Source organism: Lissotriton helveticus, chromosome 7 (genome assembly GCF_964261635.1).
Source record: "Lissotriton helveticus chromosome 7, aLisHel1.1, whole genome shotgun sequence".
Taxonomy (NCBI): Eukaryota; Metazoa; Chordata; class Amphibia; order Caudata; family Salamandridae; genus Lissotriton; species Lissotriton helveticus.
The window spans coordinates 1,026,486,569-1,026,508,601 of NC_136068.1; the positions used below are offsets into that span (position 1 = coordinate 1,026,486,569).

Here is a 22,033-nt window from a genome sequence, read left to right on the forward strand (position 1 = left end):
TTACACGTGCAGCAAAACAGGGCTTCATCAGGGCTGCAAATACAACATTCTCACATCAAGGTACTGTTCATACAACGTAATATAAATTACAATTACTGATGTGAGTAAACGTGTTTTAAAACAGCCAAAGTGACAAGCAACATTAATTCATATGCAAGCGAAGTTAACAAAGATCCCTTAGCACTTGTGTAAAAACAACCAGGCATCAAGAATTTAAAGCCTTATGTAGACTACCCAGAAGAACTCAAGAAAAATATCAAACAGAAAAGTAAACGCACAAAAGGAAAAACAAGAGAAGAGCAATGTGTTTAACCCATTGACCGCGGCGCGAATTCCACTGCGGTGCGGAGGACGGCCCCAGGCCGTCCTCTGCACACGCCTACCGTGACGTCGGACGGCCGGGGGCTGTCTGACGCACCGAAAGGGTTAAATAAAGTAAAAAAGAGGACTCACCCAAAAGGTTGTGGAAGCACTTGAGCAGGGTTCTCTAGTGCATTTAACCAGTAACATCACAAACAGCACCAACTATACAATCATCCCTGGTTAACCGTTGAGGTTATAGGGACCCCAACCAAAAAAGTAGTGACTGTCATGCAGTGCTCAGATGAGTGAGTTATAAGCTGAATAATGTCGGTCTGTCTCCCTTACCACTATTAATATCACCCGACTATTCCTAGGATTGTATAAGGTATTATCCAGAATAGAGGACACACATCTGAGACTGTAGTCTTCCTACAAAAAGGACAAAGAATATTCAAAAAGGATGTCCCTTAAACATCATATAATGTTCTTTTTACATATCTGGTCCCCCCAAGAGGTCCTGAAGTAACTTTAATCAATCGGTCATGCACTTCCTCCATAAGGATCAGATTCATATAGTAGTAGGGGTAACATATCCCAAAGTGTGGGCCATCAGAAAAATCCAGTGGATACTTAATTAGGTGTCATGAAACCCCTTGAGTCTGAGAGACGTTCTTGGTACACTGATGTAAAAGACAACTGTATTCCACCAAGCACACATTTGCTAAACGAGTTTTGGAAATTGGTATTCTTTAAAACTAAAAGAACAAAGTACACAAGTACCACAATTTGCTACTCCATCTCATAAAGCAGAGAAACAGCAAAATATCCAACTCCATAATGGTGTATGCAAACTATGAAAACAAGTGAATCCTATAACAACACAAAATGTGAGCACACAAGAGGCCCTTAAACACAGTTGGTGGGCAAGTAACCCATTCCATTTAACAAGTTAGAAGGCCCGTGTAGTATCCTCATGTTATGTTATTATGTTCCCTTTCACCTTGTCCCTAGCTGCTCAGCCAGTGTGAGGGTTCTGTGTGGAATGTTGGTGTGATTGACATGAGTGGAATGCTTGGGTGCCTGGTGTGAGTGTTGTCAGTTGAAAGGTGGACTGAAAAGTTAGCAGGCTGCTTCTGGTGGGGCTGTCACCATACATTTTATGGACTTAATAAATAATCTTAAAAGACTCTACCTGGCTGCGTCTACTATGTCACTTCTATGCATGGGACTAGATTACTACATTTTGGTGACAATCTGTAGCCTATCTCACGCACAAATGGTGGATTCATGGCAATTTAAGATGAAGATTATGCAATCTGATCTTACCTCACTCTCTAAAGGTGGTTTAATGGTAGCTAAGGATGAGGATACAGCATGAACACATGTTGGAAAGGACCTACTACAGTTACAAGGGGAGACAGCGAAAGAGAAATCTGCAGCAGTACGTGGTCAGAAAGGACGCACAGATGGAACAAGCTTTGAAACTAAGGAACTCAGCAAAGAAACAAAGGAAACTGGTAACTGGAGCAGCACGCCTTGCAGCCCCACCAGAGTCCACCTCACAGGACAGCCCCAGCCCAGGCGTGCTACACTCCACTACTTCATGTTTAATAGATCTTAAGGTTACAACTATCTTGTGCTACTTCAAGCTCAAGAATAATGCTGACGGCTCTACAATCTGCTCTATGGGAGTTCATGTTTTATTCCTGTGTACTATGACATTGTCATGGACTTTGGAAATTTCATCTGACAGCGTCTCTATGTCAACGTTGGATCTGATGAAAGCCTATTTGTGCCTGCATCACGTTGTTGGGTGAATGTTTCTTCAATCATTACACATGTCTATCGGTATCTGCCCATTTACGTAGGCAATAATGAGATTTTTTGTGAGTATACATATGTTTATTAAATCATTTTGGGGCCCATTGACTTTCGGCAGTTCAACCGCAGTCTTGCGGTTTAAAAAAGAGGCACGTGGCTTTATCTATTCACGCGTTCTTACCTTTTGCACCTCTCGAGATCTTCATATGTGATAGGCCCGCTATTGTTATCTTCGCGGGAAGAATCCTCTCTGCGCTGCATGGTGGGGGGCCCTCACACGCCGTGATCCACCCTGTGCTGGCGTGCTGCCATCTTTGGATTGGTGGCTCCAGTCAGTTTACACTAGAGGTTATGGACTGCAGTATGCTCTTCCAGTATTCTCTGCCAACTATGGTATGTTTGTGAAATAAAGCTAAGCGAATGCAACGCTTTTTGTGTGAACACAACCCTTGTCCGGACCGGAATTGACTTCTTGGGCTGTGTTTCTAGTTTTGGTGGTCCTGAACACTCTGAGGACACTGAACTTTTCCCGCAGCTCATGTGGTGAGTTACATTTCCTGTACAGATTCAGGAGCACTTTTATCTTCAGTGGGCTTCGTTTCTGCTGCAATGTACTATCTTGTTGCAAGTCTCCTTGAGCTGATTCATCCCTACGTAATACTGTTTGGACTAGGAACGCCTGTCAATCATTTTTCCCGGTGACAGGCACATGACACACTGGAGACTAACTCACGCTCCACAGGTGGGTTTATAGAAGCTAAAGATGCAGATTACAGGAGGTCTTCATGTTGGAAAGAAACACCAGCAGTTACAAGCAAAGACAGAAAAAGGAAAAAATATCTGAAGTTTTGGGTCACAAGTGACCACACAATCTGCTTCAGTAGACTTCATGGTGCCACCTCTTAACGGATTGAGCCCGGACCCGACTCTAACATCCTATTTACAATCTAAAATAAGTCGAAGATAAAGATACAGGCACATCATAATTGCGTCAAGTTTGTTGGCAGTAATAAGTGTACACTCAAGTGTCAAACCCTGAGACTCACCCGTGTGTGGCTCTCCGCTCCTCACACCATTAACCGAACTGGAACGTCGTCAATAGACTTCCGTTCCAGTCAGTTTCAAGGTCTGTTTCAAAAGAAAGACTGGCCTTTGCTCTGCTGACACGTCACAATTAGGCGTGGCCTACCACTTGGTAGTTCCGTCTAGTCTACCATGCTACCATCATGCTCAGAGAGTCTCCAAATCACGAGTTTGAACAAACTCTTTTGTTCACTCATGTATGTAATATCACAATGGACATGAAATGAAACGAGTTCACTAATAAATTATGTGATCGCATGAAACACTTGATAGTTCCATCTTATCTACTGTGCTGCCGTCATGAAAGAAATTCACCGAACCACGAGGTTGAACAAACTTTATCGTTCACTTGTGCGTGTAATATCGCAATGGACAAAATTTGAAACTGGTTCATTAGTACATTGTGTGATAGCATAAAACAATTTTTGTACAGCTGTATATTCAGTCGTTTCATAACCTAACAGTCACATTAATCTAGTACAAAAGGAATTCCTAATTAAATCCTAAGTCTGAGTAATTCTAGACACAGAGGAGGGCAAATATAACCTCTTTGGAGTAAAATGTATATGAAGCTAAAGTACAGCTTCATTTACATAGCAAACAGCCAAAGAGAGTGCCAAGATACCAAGTTGTCCCGATCATAATATTCAAAAGAGGAAGACATAGAGTTGACCACCCACCATAGAAGAAAAGAAAGTAACACTAGCACATATAGGGAGTACCTTTCACAACAAATTAACAGCAAAATGTTATATGTTTTATTTCCATATTCAGATATCACAAAACTAAACAAGTTAAGGATACATCCAGACACCAAGGACAAATATGTTAGTAGATGCTGTAAAGTAGGAGTGGCTGCTAAAGTAGGCAGGACAGTTTCATATACCAAATAACAGATATGGATAGCTCACTTTTTGCAGAGTTTTTGGTACACTCTACTTTTACAGCAATTGTTTACAAAAGAAGGAATACAATTGCAAAATTATATTTTGGAATCAAATTGGTTAGAGACTGCAACCATATAACACGGAACACACAGCAATGGTCATAGATTACGACCATTTACATTGATTAAGTCACAATATAGTGACAGGATCTAAGTTCCAAGGTCAATGTTAAAGTATCCAAACGCAATTGTTGACCTGTAAGATGTTAAAAACACTTGTGTTTTTACAAACATCGCATACCTTTTAATCAACCAAAAAAAACAGAGAGTCATAATAAGTTATAGGAAGAAATGCATTTCATTATCAGTATTCAGGCCTTGGGCTACAGCCCTCAGTTTACAGACCCATTGAGCCTCCAGTTGCCGTAGGTGTGATTCCCTATTGCCGCCTCTTAAGTCTTGGGTTACAGTATCAATACCATGGAATTTATTCCTTAGACAGGCTTGACGATGCTCATGACTATGAAGCTTTAACTGTCTGGTAGTACTGATCCTAGAACAGTTACGAATAATAACATAAATCACATAGGTAGACTGGCAATTAAGAAATTGTTGAACATGGTATGTGTGTCTGGTATTGTAAGAGAATTCCTGTGGTCTGTTTAGACCTAAGTGACAAATGTTGTATTCCCCACAGGTAAAATAAAAACATTTGGATGTTTCAACCAGGTTCCCATATGAGGTAGCCTTGTGGGAGTATAACTGGGACAAAGTAAATCCCTAAAGGTTTTAGACCTTTTATAAGTGATTGAGGGTTTATCTTTCAATAAAGATCCTACTCCTGGGACACCCTTCAAAATCTTCCATTGTTTGGGAAGGATCTTAAACAAATCTTGATTCAGTCTAGAGTGTGTTGTGATGAAAGCCAAGCAATCGTTGGTCTCTTTTTTGGTCCTTACTCCTGAAGTGTCTGTTCTTGTAACCTTCTGTACTCATCTAACTGCCTGAAGAAGGGTTTGATGTTTGTATCCTCTTCTTTCTAGTCTGTCCAAAGACCCCTGTGCATTAGGTGCTTCAAACTGATGGTTCTCACTACAGTTCCTACGGATTCCAATAAGCTTCCCATAGGGAATAGCATGTTTAGTGCTTGTAGGGTGTGCACTCTCTTAGTGCAGGATGCTATTCACAGCTGTGTCTTTCCTGAAAAGGGTACTATGCAGCTTATTGCCAGATGTATACAGTTCAACATCCAAAATTTGGATTCTTGCTTTAGACGTATTTAGAGTGAATTTCACATTATATGGGTTGTTGTTTAGGTATTCGAAATAACACTTCATGAGCCTTGGCGAAGCGGTCGCTCCCCTCGCTGCTCCCTGCACATCAGCTGGTATCGTTAAGATCACGCTCTGCACGCATTGCTCGCACTGGTAGAAGCTGCTAGGCATTGTAGCGCCTATTACCTGACTTGCTTCGCACTGCAGATTGATTTAAGATTGTAGCGCCGTACCCCATCTCGTCCTGTAGCGCTTTTTGGCTCGCTGCCATTTTGTCTGTTTGCTTGTTGTTGTTTTGCCTCGGCTATCCGCCCCGCACCCGCCTCCCAGCTGCTCCTCCCTCCCACAGAGAGTAAAGCCCTACACATCCGGAAATAGTGCTGTGACCGTCCTGAGCCTCGGCGAAGCGGTCGCTCCCCTCGCTGCTCCCTGCACATCAGCTGGTATCGTTAAGATCACGCTCTGCACGCATTGCTCGCACTGGTAGAAGCTGCTAGGCATTGTAGCGCCTATTACCTGACTTGCTTCGCACTGCAGATTGATTTAAGATTGTAGCGCCGTACCCCATCTCGTCCTGTAGCGCTTTTTGGCTCGCTGCCATTTTGTCTGTTTGCTTGTTGTTGTTTTGCCTCGGCTATCCGCCCCGCACCCGCCTCCCAGCTGCTCCTCCCTCCCACAGAGATTAAAGCCCTACACATCCGGAAATAGCGCTGTGACCGTCCTGAGCCTCGGCGAAGCGGTCGCTCCCCTCGTTGCTCCCTGCACATCAGCTGGTATCGTTAAGATCACGCTCTGCACGCATTGCTCGCACTGGTAGAAGCTGCTAGGCATTGTAGCGCCTATTACCTGACTTGCTTCGCACTGCAGATTGATTTAAGATTGTAGCGCCGTACCCCATCTCGTCCTGTAGCGCTTTTTGGCTCGCTGCCATTTTGTCTGTTTGCTTGTTGTTGTTTTGCCTTGGCTATCTGCCCCGCACCCGCCTCCCAGCTGCTCCTCCCTCGCCCCTCCCCCCTCCACTATCTATATATGACAGATGCTTTTACGCGCAGCGTTCACGCCCCATGCGCGCCGAAGGTGCGCCAAAGGTAAGCCCATCTACGCCCGTCCGCGCCCGGACCGCGCCCAGCGCCAGACCCCCTGGTCCCCGCCACTTCCAACCCACTAGAACGACTTATGATGCGGCTACTCTCCTCGCCCTCAACCCCGGACGCACACCACTATGCTGCAAAGCTACCCCAGGACGTACCCACGGCCCATTCGCCTGCCTCTCCTGCAAGTTCAACTGCTTCAAGACCCTCACCAAACCCACTTCCTCCACACACATCTCCGAACCCAACCGCCTGAAATGCATCCTACTGAACACCCGCTCTGTCCACAGACATGCAACAGAACTCTGGGACCTAATCGACACTGCGTCACCTGACATAGCCTTCCTTACTGAAACATGGATGAACGCATCTTCTGCTCCCGACATCGCCATAGCCATGCCGGACACTTACAAGATTATTCGAAAAGACCGCACCAATCAAACTGGAGGAGGCATCGCCATCGTCCACAGAAACACCATCAAAATTACAACCAGCTCCGACGACAATCTTGCAACCGCCGAACACCTCCACTTCCAGATCCACACCGACCCCAGGACCACCCTTAGAGGCACCCTCATTTACAGGCCTCCAGGCACCCGAACGCAATTCAGCGACGACATCACAGACTTCGTCAGCCCGCACGCCCTCGCCTCCGAGAACTACATTCTTCTAGGAGACCTCAACTACCACCTTGAAAACATACTCGACAGCAACACCACCACCCTTCTGGACAACCTGGCCAATCTCGGACTCAAACAACTTGTTGACACCCCCACCCACACAGCCGGACACACGCTCGACCCGATCTTCACCTCCAGCAAGCACATCTCCTACGATCGCACCACAGCTCTCCACTGGACGGATCACAGCTGTGTTCACTTCAGCTACATAACCACCCTGACCCACAACCGTCCACAACCCATTCCCCGGAGAAACTGGAACAAAATCACCACCGACCAACTCCTCACATCACTCAACCATAACCCCCCCACCCTCTCAATGGACCCAGACCAAGCGGCCACCAACCTCAGGCAATGGATTACCCACAGTGCGGACGAATTAGCACCCCTGAAAAAGCAACAGTTGAAATCAGCCAGCAAAAAGGCTCCCTGGTTCAATGATGAACTTAAAAAATCCAAGAAGCTATGCCGCACCATGGAGAAGAATTGGAGAAAAAACCCAACCCCAGACAACATGGCCTCCCTAAAGACAGCCACCCGCAAACACCACCAACTGATCCGATCCGCCAAGAAATCAGCTTTCAAGGACCGTCTCGACAACAATTCTCATAACAGCAAGGAACTCTTCAATATCGTCAAAGAATTCACTAACCCCACCACAGCATCCAACGACATCACTCCCTCCCAAGACCTCTGCGACACGCTATCCTCCTTCTTTTACAACAAAATTGCCGACATCCACAACAGCTTCAAGAATACTCCCAGTGATCAACCCGCCCCCCCCCCTTCAAATCCCACTCCTCCAACTAACAACCTCAGTGCCTGGAACCCAATCACCACCGAAGACACCATTCGCCTCATGAACTCAATCTACTCTGGCTCGCCTTCTGACCCCTGTCCCCAACACATCTTCAACAAAGCTGACTCCATCATCGCACCCCAACTCCGCGATGTCATCAACTGCTCTCTCAACTCTGCCACCTTCCCAGAAATCTGGAAACACGCCGAACTCAACGCCCTTCTGAAAAAACCCACAGCAGACCCCTCAGAACTGAAAAACTATCGACCCATATCCCTCCTCCCTTTCCCGGCCAAAGTCATTGAGAAAGCTGTCAACAGCCAGCTCGCCGCCTTCCTTGAATCCAACAACTCCCTTGACCCATCTCAATCCGGATTTCGAGCCAAACACAGCACCGAAACCGCCCTCATTGCAGCGACCGATAACATCCGAGCACTCCTGGACAACGGAGAAACAGTGGCCCTCATCCTACTCGACCTATCCGCCGCTTTCGACACAGTCTGCCACAGCACCCTTATACAACGCCTCAGCAACATAGGCATACAAGGAAAAGCCTTGGACTGGATTATCTCGTTCCTAGCTGGGAGAACTCAGAGAGTCCGACTTCCCCCATACTACTCTAGGGCCACCGAAGTCATCTGCGGCGTACCTCAAGGATCCTCACTCAGTCCCACCCTCTTCAACGTCTACATGAGTCCTCTCGCCTCTATCGCGCGTCAACACAACCTCAACATCATCTCTTACGCCGACGACACCCAGCTAATCCTTTCCCTCACCAAAGACCCCAACACCGCCAAAACCAATCTTCACGAAGGCATGAAAGAAGTAGCCGAATGGATGAAACAGAGCCGCCTAAAACTCAACTCAGACAAAACGGAGGTGCTCATCCTAGGATCCTCCCCCTCAGCTTGGGACGACTCTTGGTGGCCTTCCGCTCTGGGCACAGCACCCACACCCACAGACCATGCACATAACCTTGGCTTCATTCTAGACTCCTCTCTCTCAATGTCCAGACAAGTCAACGCCGTCTCGTCCTCATGCTTCAACGTCCTCCGCATTCTCAAAAAGATCTTCCACTGGATCCCCCTCGAGACAAGAAAGACTGTCACCCATGCACTGGTCACGAGTCGTCTGGATTATGGCAACACACTGTACGCCGGAATTACAACAAAATTACAGAAAAAACTCCAGCGCATCCAAAACGCGCCAGCAAGACTCATATTAGACATCCCGCGCCAAGATCACATCACCGGACACCTAAAAGACCTCCACTGGCTTCCCTTCAACAAAAGAATTACTTTCCGCCTTCTCACCCACGCACACAAGGCCCTTCATAATCTAGGACCCGAATGCCTCAACACTCGACTGTCCTTCTACAAACCCACCCGCCATCTAAGATCATCCAATCAAGCCCTCGCCGCAGTCCCGCGCATCCGAAAATCCACCATGGGTGGCAGATCCTTCTCCTTCCTGGCTGCCAAGACCTGGAACTCACTCCCCACCCACCTCCGCCTTACTCAGAACCACATCTCCTTCAGAAAAGAACTGAAAACCTGGCTATTCGACAAATAATGAACCCCTCCCTCTAGCGCCTTGAGACCCTCTGGGTGAGTAGCGCGCTATATAAATGCCCGAACTTGAACTTGAACTTCAGTGCCTGTCCAGATCAGGATAATACAGTCAATATAATGACCCTAGTAATGGATATCCATAGTCCAGGCTGCTGCCCCGGGGGCCCATGAGTAAGTGTGTTCCATCCATCCCATAAATAAATTTGCATAGGATGGGGCACATTTGGACCACATGGCTGCCCCTTGGAGTTGTTCTCAGGTTCAAATTGCCTGGATGTAACAAGACAAATGTGTCTACCTGCACTGTTCTGATTAATTCAAAGGCAATAGCTTCATCCCTTGTTGGCGGAGACACTTCATAGGATTGCCCAGTGCGTACATGGATTGTGTATTGCCGTATCCTGGGCGTCTCATCATCCGTGTGAGCCCTCTTAACTGTGGCCCTGCCTGTTGCTAAAGTGGATTTTTAAAAAGAATGATTTAACTATTCATGCCTCTGTTGGATGGAGGATAGGGAGGGCCTCCTCTGCTATCCTTATTTCTAAGGGAAACTTTACCTGTACATGAGTAGTGCACTAAAAATACAAAAAACATTAGACACTAGGGTGTACTCGCTGTAATGGAATATCCATACATTTGTTGAGGAGAGCAAAGAAAGTATCCTATGAGGAAACATACTCCTGGTCAAAAGAGAAGGATGAGGAGGCAAGTTATTCAGGCTCAAAAGACCATGGAAAAGAATTCCTGCAACGATAATGCAGCCAAGCTATTGTGATGGTGCAGGGTGGAGGTTGTGACCTGACAGGTGCTTAATCCAGCTTTACTCTGTTGTCTGCTAGTCTCCTGAGTTTCAGAGTTTTCATGATAAATTCTCTAGGCTCCAGTATCAGTGTTGATACTGTTTTTTTTTATCTTAAAGAGATTTAACCCCTCACTTTTCATAGACTGTAGGGATTGCTGCCCATTCTGATTCCAGCACCTTTAGAATCATGTCAATATGATCTTCTGCTCTAAAGATATAGCCGGCCAAAGATTTGGTGCTACCCAAACCTAAACTATGGACCCCATCAGTTCAGGGTGCACCTTTGGCATGAAATAATCTAGAATGGATCGTGATATTAAGGAACCAGGATAAGACTTTTAAGATCACCACCACCCTTGTGGCTACCCATAAGGGAACAGTTCTACTAGGATCCCCTAGGATATATAGAACATTAATTTTCAAACAGGCATTACCAAGCCACTAGTATCTGTTTCACTTCTGGTGCCCATTACCAGAAAAAGGAACACAGCTCTCCGTGGCACAGACCAGATATTAAACAGAATTTACCAAGGGAAGTCCATTATTAACCTCGAAGCTTAATCCCCATATATTTTTGACTGAGATATAAGTTTGTGTAGGTTTTGTCCCAATTTTAGAGTTTTGTCAAAACTTGATTAGCACCATTGGCCAACCCCTACTTAATCCAGGATTCGTATGATGCAGCCAAACACAAGAGATACATTGTAGTCATTCACTGACAGGGGCATAGCACCAAAATCCACAGTATTCCTTGTAGGCAAAGCCATGTCTTCAGGGATCCATCATGACATGGAAAAAAACAGTCACTGCACAGAGAAAGACTAGAGCCAAACGCAAAATAGATGATGTGGTGGCTACTGTGTGTATGTGCTATATTTATGTTTGCACTCATATTTTGGCCACCAAAGACACTAGGAGGTTTGTCTGGTTTATTCTTTATTATTTTTACTGCTTCGCCTTTTTCCTAGTGTAAATAAATTTGTGTTTAATTTTGCATTAATACTTCCGACTAGACCTTGATGCTATAGTGTGTGATTGCTTTTTTGTGCCACATTTGTTTATTGGTTTAGTGTAACGACGTGGGAGGGAGGGTCACTATACAGTAAGGTCACCAATAAAGTAAATGGCAAATCACATCAACAGAATCAAAACTGAAATTGTCAGTCCAGAGTCAAACAGCGCAGCCTGGCCAAGAAAAGAGATAACAGAAGGATAAAGTAACAGCACCAGAGGATTCATATTCTACGTAGGTATCTGGGCCGGGTGCAAGAGGAAACAAAGATCTAGGGGGTTTGGAGAGGGAAAGGGGAAAAGGGAGGAACATAGAGGATGAAGAGGGGAGGGGCATGGGTTGCAGGCCTCATGATGGTGATATTGGATAAACAGGGAAGTAAATATATGAATAGCTGTGGAGATAGGGGGACTATATCTATGCTATGAGGAAAATTGGAGGGGGAGTAGGTAAGTTTCTGATAGCTTCAGTGTTGTACACAGATTTTGGGCTATCTACAGCACATAACACCTAGGGATCTCACAGTGTCTACCCTCTTGGGAAGTTCCACTGGGGTGAGTGTCGGTGCACAGACATAATATCTGATGCCCGGAAGTGTTTAAAAGGAGGTAGGGTGTAGGATCCTCCTGTTTGGCGAGCGCTCACTGCGTTATGCTCGTGTGCTGACTACTTTTAAAAACTCCAGTTTTTTATTTGATGTAAATTTATTTTAGTAGCGTTTTCACCTGGCTTTTAATTCCCCCTGTGCGCATACTTGCAATTTAAATTGTGTCCCTCACTGCTACTCTGGCGGCCCGGTCCCTCGCGCTTTCGAATTTCGGAGCGCCATTTTGGGTAGGTGCAGGAAACGCTAGACACTTCCGCGCTCTAGCAGTCAGGAGGACTGGCTAGAGCTCCTCTTAAATTGAGGGCGATGACGCGCAGCGTGTGCGCGCAGCGTGTTCGCCGCAGCCACGCCGGAGTCACGCCAGAGTCCAGCCCGTCTGCGCCCGTCCGCGCTGAGGCCGGGCTGGACGGCTGGACTTCTGGCCAAAATAAGGTAGGCGCCCCTGTCCTGAAATATTCTTTACAGGATGTATTGCGGCTTAAACCCTCTCCTGCCCCATGCTCTCACCGGTACAGACCTGAGGAATTTTCTACACGTCCCGGCTGTGCTTGCTTTCAGAGAGATGCGGATGAGCCTAAGCTCTCTCTCCCTCCTGCTCCTCCGGAGCCTTGCCCGTTTTCAACACCAAAAAGTCCTAGCGAAACTTGTCTTCTCCTCAATGCTCGCTCGCTTATTAAAAATAATATCGTTTTTAAGGAGCTTGTTTTAGATAAAACACCATCCTGGGTTTTTATCACGGAGACTTGGGCCAAAGATTCTTCAGGCCCTGATCTGGTCGAAGCGGTCCCTGAGGGTTATTGCCTAACCCGATATGACAGATTAGGCCGTGTTGGTGGTGGCCTGGCTATTTTGTATCAGGACAAATTCCACTGCCATACTATACCCCTTTCTGACCCCAAGGATGTATTTCAGGTCTTATACTTTTCCCTATCTGATTCTGTTAACCCTGCATTTAACGGAATCTTGGTTTATCGCCCCCCTGGCCCAAGAGCAGGATTTGGGCTGAAACTGATGCAGGTTCTGGAACCCTACTTTGGCCGACAAAATCTTACCATTCTAGGCGATTTTAATTTCCACCTAGAGCTATTGGAGGCGCACGACACTATCTCCTTGGTGGAAATAATGTCAGCCTGTGGACTCACCCAACTGGTGAATGGTCCCACCCACCGAGCGGGGCATACGCTCGATGGCATCTTTTCTAACGATCTAAGGCTGACAGTTACCAACCCTTTCCATCTTTCTTGGTCGGACCATCTGGCCGTCCCTTTCAATATGACCTATCTGACACGGGACTCTGTCAGAAGGGTCTCGAGCAATATGGAAGTGAGAAGGAACCTTAAAAAGATTAGGGAAGACTCTTTCCATCCATGGACATCTAGTCTGTCCATCCCTCGGGAGGTGGACACCTCCACAGCGGTTTCTATATACGAAAACATCATTTCGGAGGCTCTAGAGGAGTTGGCTCCAGCTAGGTCTTGTTATTCTGCTAGGAAAAGACCTTCAGCTCCCTGGTTCTCTGAACAACTACGGCTTCGTAGACAGGAAGTAAGGAGGCAGGAACGCCTATGGCACTCTAGCTGGGCCCCTAAGGATAGAGAAGCTCATAGGGTCCTGCTTAAAAACTACAAATTGGAAGTAATTAAGACCAAGCAGGAATATTTCACGGCACTCACTTCCTCACTTTCATCTCCTAGAGAACTTTTTAGGATTGTTGATTCCCTTACTTCCCTCCAGACCCCGGATCCTGTGGTTGCCTCTCAGGACCTGTGCAACAAGATAGCTGCCTTCTTTCAGTCAAAGATCGCCGACATCTATACTGCTCTGGAGGCCCAAAAATCCTTGACCGCCGTACCCTTGCTGTCTGCTCTTTCTGAGCCTGGTGATGCTGAACCATCTCAACATCAGGATCTGGTATCCTTTCCTCCTCTCTCCTGTCAGGATCTTGAAATCCTGCTTGATAAAACCAAATCTGGCTCTCCGCTGGATGTTTGCCCGCTAAAGATCCTCAAGCAGTGCAGAGAATCTCTCCTTCCCCCTCTGGTTGACATCATGAACAGGGCGATGAAGGAAGGCATTTTTCCCCAGCAGTGGAAAAATGCTGTAGTAAAGCCTTTGCTTAAAAAGCCTTCTCCGGATCCTGGGGTGTTAAAAAACTTTCGCCCCATTTCACTGCGCCCGGCTCCCGCAAAGATGCTAGAAGCCCATCTGAACAAACATCTGGCTGCATTCGTAGAGAGCTCGGGCTGTTTGGATCTTTCCCAGCATGGTTTCAGGAGGGAGCATAGCACCGAGTCTGCCCTCACCATAGTGCTGGATAATATCCGCACCAGGGTTGATGAGGGTCAGACCTCCCTCCTGATCCTTCTAGATCTCACAGCGGCCTTCGATACCCTATCTCCCGCGGTGTTAACATCTCGCCTGAGGGAGATTGGGGTCCGCGGGTCTGCTCTGGGACTCCTCTCCTCTTTTCTCGACCACAGAGAACAAAGGGTTATGCTGGGATTGTTTCTATCTCCATCCTTGTCTGTGCAATGTGGGGTCCCTCAAGGGTCAGCGCTTAGTCCTACCCTTTTCAATATCTATGTGACCCCCCTTGCCAGACTTATTAGATCTTTTGGGATGGAGGTAGTCTCCTACGCGGACGACACCCAGATCTTAGTCTCTCTCTCCCAGTCAGTTACGTCAACTGCCGCCAATTTTAGATCTTGTATGGAGGCAGTTGGCCAGTGGATGATTCACAACTCACTAAAACTGAATGGAGAGAAGACGGAGGTGATGGTTTTTGGAGGAAAGGAAACGATCTGGTCGGCTGAATGGTGGCCGAACTTGCTGGGCTTATGTCCTGTGCCCACCCCGTCAGCAAAAAATCTGGGAGTCATGATCGACCCCACCCTTAGTATGTGCCAACAGGTCAACAGGACTGTATCGACCTGCTGGGGGATCATCCACATTCTAAGGAAAATCAGGCACTATTTGTCACTCCAGGCAAGAAAGCAACTTGCTGTCGCACTTCTGGGCTCGCGACTGGATTATTGCAATGCGCTGTATGCAGGACTGAATAAGAGTCAGCTACAGCGCTTGCAGGTGGTCCAGAACGCGGCAGCGAGATTTGTTCTTGACCTACCTAAACGTGCCTCTGCCACCGAAGCCCGAAAGCAGCTTCACTGGCTCCCCGTTGAGGACCGTATCCTTTTTAAATCCATGTGTATGGTGTACAAAGCCCTAGCTAGATCCAGCCCTACAGGCATAGGATCTATTTTATCTCAGCACAACCCCGGCAGGAATCTTCGCTCTAGTCACAAACTTCTTCTCTCTGTACCTCGTGTTAGAAAAGCAAGATGGGGAGGTAAGGCCTTCTCTAACTTGGCACCTAAATGGTGGAATGCCCTCCCTTTGGAAGTAAGGTCCCGCCCCACTCTACAAGCCTTTAGATCTGCTCTAAAGACCCACCTTTTTACACGTGCATACCCTTAGTGGTGCTCTGCAAACTTTTTGATTGGTTTTATAGGCGCCTTGACACCTTCGGGTTTAGTTTGCGCGATACAAGTTGCTTAATAAATAAATAATATCGTCTCCAAAATATCGTTTGGACATAATATCGACTCCAAAATATCGTTTGGAGAAAATATCGACAGGACAGAATATAGACAGCCAAAATATCGTTTTTAAGGTAAGTGAAGTAATATCGTTTTTAAGGTAAGTGAAGTAATATTCAGGGTCAGTTTTGGGTTTTTGGGTATAGGGGTATTTTTAGGGTTCAGGGTCAGTTTTGGGTTTTTGGTTAAAGGGGTATTTTTAGGGTTCAGGGTCAGTTTTCAGTTTTTGGGCAAAGGGGTATTTTTAGGGTTCAGGGTCAGTTTTCAGTTTTTGGGCAAAGGGGTATTTTTAGGGTTCAGGGTCAGTTTTCAGTTTTTGGGTAAAGGGGTATTTTTAGGGTTCAGGGTCAGTTTTCATTTTTTGGGTAAAGGGGTATTTTTAGGGTTCAGGGTCAGTTTTCAGTTTTTGGGTATTATTTTATTATATTTTATTACTATATATATATATGTTTAATAAATATGAAATAAAAAAATATTTATTTAACTTTCATTAATTATTTAATTATTATAAGTTAATTTAAGTAATTTTAAGTATATTTTAGTCATTAATTATTAATATTAATTTAATTTAACACTGTTTTTAGTAAATACGATATTTTTTACAACTATATTTTTGTAAACGATATTTTTAACTCGATATTTTTGTACTTACCTGTTTGTAGATAGAAACTCGATATTTTGACTGTCGATATTTTCTCAACGATATTTTTGATGGTCGATATTCTGTCCGTCGATATTCTTTCAGTGATCCGTGAGTGTCATGTTGTTGGCCCGTTGGCAAGTGCGAAGAAGGGTCCCCAAATACAGTTGATGGTTTTGAGCTTATCATTAAGCTTTTATGTGAGCTGTTCATGACATGCCACTCTATAAAGCTATAGTAGCTATTTGCCACAGGTCAGGAGAGAGGGTTGGCGCCAGTGGCAGAGGATGCACACTTTGGCCATGATAAGGTGTTCACTAACCGGCGGTGTGTGGGGGTTATTAGAGCTGGGAAATCAGTGAAGTCACGAAGAAAAGCTAACCAGTGTGAGGGAGAGATCTGGAGTGAACTGTAGTGATGTAGGTGTGTCCATTCCTGTGCCCAGTACCCGGTTAGGGCTGTGCAGGGTCAGAAGACATGGTGCAGAGTACAGGTGGCCTCGTTACAACTCTAGTAAAGGTCGTGGGACAGAAGCTTGGCCCATTTTAGCTTTCTGTGTGATCAGTACCAGTCGTTCAATATCATGAAGTAGAGGAATTTCATCCTGGACTCCCTCCCTGAGGTCCCTGTCATGGTCTTACAGCAGTTCTGCACAGTCCTCTGGGAAATGATCCTTACTAAGAAGTATCTGCCATCTACGCCATACTGTGTTGTGTGTGGGGCCGAGTGGATTACTTTGATAAGTGTGCCATAAAACCAGAGACCACTCCTCAGAACCCACCCAGGATTTGAATGTAATGAAGAATGGGGAAGAGGGCATAACCAAGGGAGAGGGCCCCAGTGATGCCACAGGCAATGAGCCAGTAGGTGGAACGGCCAATGATCTGAGTTCTGAAGCCCAAATTCGTGTTGAAGTGTCAGGAGTGTTTTGAGATGAGCCTTACTGTATACTTGATCTACCCATTCCAACCCCTGACATCCCAGGCACTCCAATAGATCAGAGTACACCCTACTCACAGAGCTGCATTATGCCAAAGGGGTGCATTATGATGAAGGAAGGTAGGCCCTTGAGTTTATAAGCTGCTCATGATTATGGTTTCATACTAAGCCTCTACCAAAATGTACTTTCACTTTTGAGAGGGACTTGATACTGTTGCTCTATCTGTCTCGAAAGAGTCAAGCTAAGGACTTCTTAGCTAACCATTTGCAGACACTAGTGCGCTAAACCTGGGACTCAAGTGAAAAATGATGTTTCCCTCCATGAATGTCTTATGTACACCCTAAATGCTCCTGTACCTGGAGAACATTCCTGACTGTTGGAAACAGGAGCGAGCCAGACATGGAAGTAGGTTAAAGATACATTAATGTACACTCTGTAAGACCTAGCCCAGAACTCTCTGCTATTGCCAGGTGGTATACCCATCTGCAATCAGTCAGCGTTATTACATCGATACACTTATTTTTTGGAGGGAATCAGAGAGGATGCACCCCCACATCAGGGACGCAGCTCTTGATGTGAACCCAAGTTGTACAAGCCATACACCACTCCAAGCTGAACAACTTTGAGAAGCAGTATCTCCATTAGGTGGGAAGCGGCCCATAAACTGCATGTAGGATTGAGACTTGGTCTAACAGTGGTAGAGGCACCCTGCTACAGTTTTATCCTTCATTAGCATGAACTGAATGATGACTGTAATGAAAATGGCTGCTGCTCATCCCTCACCAGCGGTGTGTAGTATCGTGCGTGTCTTAAGAGGCTTCTTTAAATGTAAATTGAGCTTGAATATTCCTAAATCCCTGATCCTTGAGAATCTTATTTTTTCCTTTTCTTTAGACTCCTGTCTACTCCTGAACAGTTCTTGATGGTGAAAGGTGAGGCTTCTCCAGAGGTTTCTGATAGCAGAATAGTGGTTCCGCCAGCTACCTGTGACAGGATATGGAAACCCCACCTCTTCAGTCTTGTAGTGACAACAATAAATACTCTAGTGCGGTATTCCTTCTCACAAAGAATTGATCGAATTCCCTCCTCAGCATGACCTTGCGTGTCCTAGATTCAGGCGACATTTTGGATTATATGGCATATTGTAGAGGAATCCGAGAGATTGATTGCAGGGAATAAACGTTTTTCAATAAATAGTGGACCTATAACACTGCACCTTATTCTCAAACAAACCAAACTGAGTGCACAAATGCCATTACAGAGACATGGATTAACAATGTGTCCAGAATCCTTAGTGATCTCTTTCATGGAAGCCATATTCAGCGCTCTGATGTATTTGGAACACATGGAAGCCTATTCAGTATTTACAGCTTCTGGTGCAAGAAAGGCTACACACTCAACTACCCTTTTCTGCCCTCTACTGCCGTGTTGAGAGTCACCGCCATCTTGAATGGTTCCTCGCCTTCAGTACCTCAGCAACAACATTCCATACAATGTTTAGATCCAGAACTTCCTTAGTGTTCACAAATGGTTCTTTTACAGCCACTTTGTAATGTATCCGCATTTTCTACACATTATGCGTTTTATTCTTTGTTATGCTGTGATCTTGTCCCCATAGCGCCTTGTTTCCTTTTTCTGGAAGGTCACTGACAGTACTCATCTGTCCAGGCCCTGTCACCGATGGATCCAGCAGGGTGGCACGCGGGCCCCGTTTCAAGCTGCTTGCTTAACATCTTATGGCGAGGATCTTGTATTTACTTTTTGGTTATGAGAAGCTTATGAAAAACGAGCTGAAACCGGAGCCACCATCACACTTGACCTCATGGAGGAGCACTGTCCTACACTGGGCCCAACGCACTGTGCCCTGCTGCAGAAATCCTACAATTACTAGAACAACCAGCTAGACCTACAGGTTTGGAGGAAGGGTCCATAGAGTGGTGTGAGCTTTTTGGATTACTACTGAAGGCAAATGACCCTGTGATTTGGATTATTGTCCAGAGTGTGCGCATCCGTTTAGGCCATGCTTCCACTTAACATCAGCCAAGGCTAAACCAGAATGCATGCTTAAGCATTCAGCACACTAACAGTTTGTCTGCGCTTACTGGCTGCACTACAATAACGAGTAAGGTGGTGTAATGTGTTAGATGTGTTACTTGTCTCTGTGATGAATCTTGACTAATTTCTACCATTTTTGGTACTCTACTGCAAATGACTTTTACACGAAAGCTGTGTTTGGTTTACCCTCGACTGATTTGTGTTTTCAGCTAGTTGATGACATAATGTATTAGAAAACAACAATTTCATTCATTCATGTAACATAAATATTGTAGTGCCACCGTTGCTCTTACCACCAAGTCCAGGAGAACCAGCCCTGAAATGGAAGCAATGGTAGTATCTAACTTTTCTCATAATGAGTGCACCTTTTGATCACTGAACACCCTCCTGAGCTCCTGCGTAATATAGGAAAGGAATAAGGGTACAACAGGGACAAGAAACTTAAACACCGCCACTGAGGTATCCTAGTCGTTCCCCTGTGAGCAAGTAGAAATAAAGTCATACGATCTGCATCAGAAAAGGTTTACCTCTGGAGAAAGAGTACCTTAGGACTAGTTTTGTCCCTTTGCTCTTCAGAGAATGAGAAGTAAGGAAAGGAGGCAACTAGGAAGAAAGAAACAATGAACGTAATGAATAAAGGACGAGTAAAAAAGAATAAGAAAAAAGAGCAAGGTAAAAACAAAGAAAGCAAGGTAAAGAAAAGAGAAAGGAAGATGAGAGAATGGAGAAGAAGAATGAGAAAGAAAGATGGGAAGAAAAACATATGAAGGAACAAGAGAGAAAAGAAGGAAGGAAGCAGAGGAAAGAAAGGAGACAAAGAAAGAAAAAGTGGAAAGAAAAAATAGAAATAAAGAAGTGAAAACTGAAAGAAATGAGATGAAGGAAAGAAGAGAAAAGCAGGTAACAAAAGAAATCGCCAAATAAAACGAGGCAGGAGAGAAAGCAAGAAAGAAGAGAGGGGAAAACGAAATGGAGAAAGAAGAATAGACAAAGAAACATGAGGGAAAACATAGAAACAAAAGAACTGGCAAAAGAGAAAAATGAAAAGAATAAAAGAGAAGAAAGACAGAAGACAAATGGAAGGAATCAGAACTGAAAAACAGAAATAGAATCATAGCTAGAGCGAAAGGCAAAAATACAGAGAGAAAACTCTAGAACGAATTAGAGAATGAAAGCAGCAGGGAGAAAGAAAAAAGAGGCGAGAAAGTGCAAAGAGGAAAATAAGAAAAGAGAGAAAGAAAGAAACAAAGAAAATTATTTTTTCAGAAGAAGGTAGCATGAATCATCCTGTACTGTCAGCTCCCCGGGATTCACAGAAACAGATGCATAGTTTCAGAGCGCTGATTTAGCTGGTGGGCAGCTGCATAGTCTTAAACCAGATGACAGGGAATTATCATGTGCGAGCTACTGAGAAGCAACCTGCAGGGTACAGGTAGCTCACAATCGACCCCTTCAAGATATCTGGGGCAAGATGTACGACTGTATTTTCACAGTCACAAATTGAAAATCAGGCCGTTTACGACCGCTAAAATGGGTTTTAGCATGTACCAACCCTATTTTGTGAGTCGGTAACCTATTACAGACTCGCAAATTTTTATTTTTTTTATTTTTAACGACTTGTAGAGCGCCTGGTGACCCGAAGGCATCCCCGCGCTGTAATGATTTTGATATCCAGATGAGATGGAGGAGAAAAGGAAGAAAAAAGGGGGGGGACGTTATTTCGGAAATAGAAGAGTTTTCAATTTTTTTCTAAAAATAAGATAGCTGGGTTCCAGTCTGAGGGAACGGGGGAGTGAGTTCCATCTGGTGGAAGCTTTCACAGAGAAGCGTCGGCCACCAGTGCGTGTCTTTTTAAATTTGGGGATGATGGCTAGATGTTCATTCTCGGACCGCAGGGATCTGGGAGCTATATAAGGCGTTACCAGGTCGCTGAGAATCGGGGGGCCAGCTCCATTAATCAGTTTGTAAGCCGTGCACATGGCTTTGAATTCCACTCTTTGACGCACCGGGAGCCAGTGCAGGGCTTTGAGGGCAGGTTTAGCTGACACTCTGGAGGGAAGGTTCATGAGTAGTCGGGCTGCAGCGTTCTGTGTTCGTTGTATTTTAGCCAAGGTGACCTCAGGGGCACCCAGGTAAACCATGTTACTGTAGTCCAGCCGTGACAATATTAGCCCTTGGACTAGGAGTTTTCTGGAGGTGGGCGGGAGTAGGGGAAGAATCTTGCGGGTGGTGCGCATAAGCCCAAAACAGGTTCCTGCAGTTTTGGCCGCTTGTGTTTTCATTGATAGCTCGGGTTCTAGCCAGACTCCTAGGGTCTTAATTTCTTTTTTCGGGGTGGGAATTTCCCCGAACACGTCTGGCCAGGCTGATGGGGGGATGGTCACCCATTGCTTTCCCATGAGCATCACTTCGGTCTTCGACCCGTTTAATTTGAGTGAAGATTCACACATCCAGCTATAGATTTTCGTAAGGCAATTTGCCAAATTGTCTGGGTGATCGTCTAGTTGGGATAGGGAGACGACCAGCTGTGTGTCATCCGCGTAACTCACAATTTTGATGCCGAAGGGTGTCACCACGTCTTCAAGGGGGGCCATATAAGCATTAAAAAGCGTAGGGCTTAGAGATGATCCCTGGGGGACTCCGCTCGTGAGGGGGAGGGTGGACGAGTGGTGATTGCTGTCCCATACCTGGAACGTGCGCCCGTCAAGGAAGGACTCTATCCACCTGAGCGCCATCCCGGTGAGCCCTGCTGCCGCCAGCCGTTGGATGAGGACACGATGGTTGACTGTGTCGAAGGCTGCACTAAGATCCAGGAGGATCAGTGCCACTGACCCTCCTGAATCCAAAATGCGCCTTGCCTCCTCGATAACGGT

General features: G+C 45.6%; 1 protein-coding gene across 1 annotated transcript in view; it reads left to right on the plus strand.

The window, feature by feature from the left end:
* Positions 1-21,314, plus strand: part of CSNK1D (casein kinase 1 delta) — a 662,772-nt gene extending 641,458 nt beyond the window's left edge. The window contains exon 11 of the mRNA XM_078653753.1: positions 18,000-21,314. The gene's annotated coding sequence lies outside the window, so the exon portion shown is untranslated. The remainder of the gene's footprint in view (positions 1-17,999) is intronic.
* Positions 21,315-22,033: the final 719 nt, after the last annotated feature.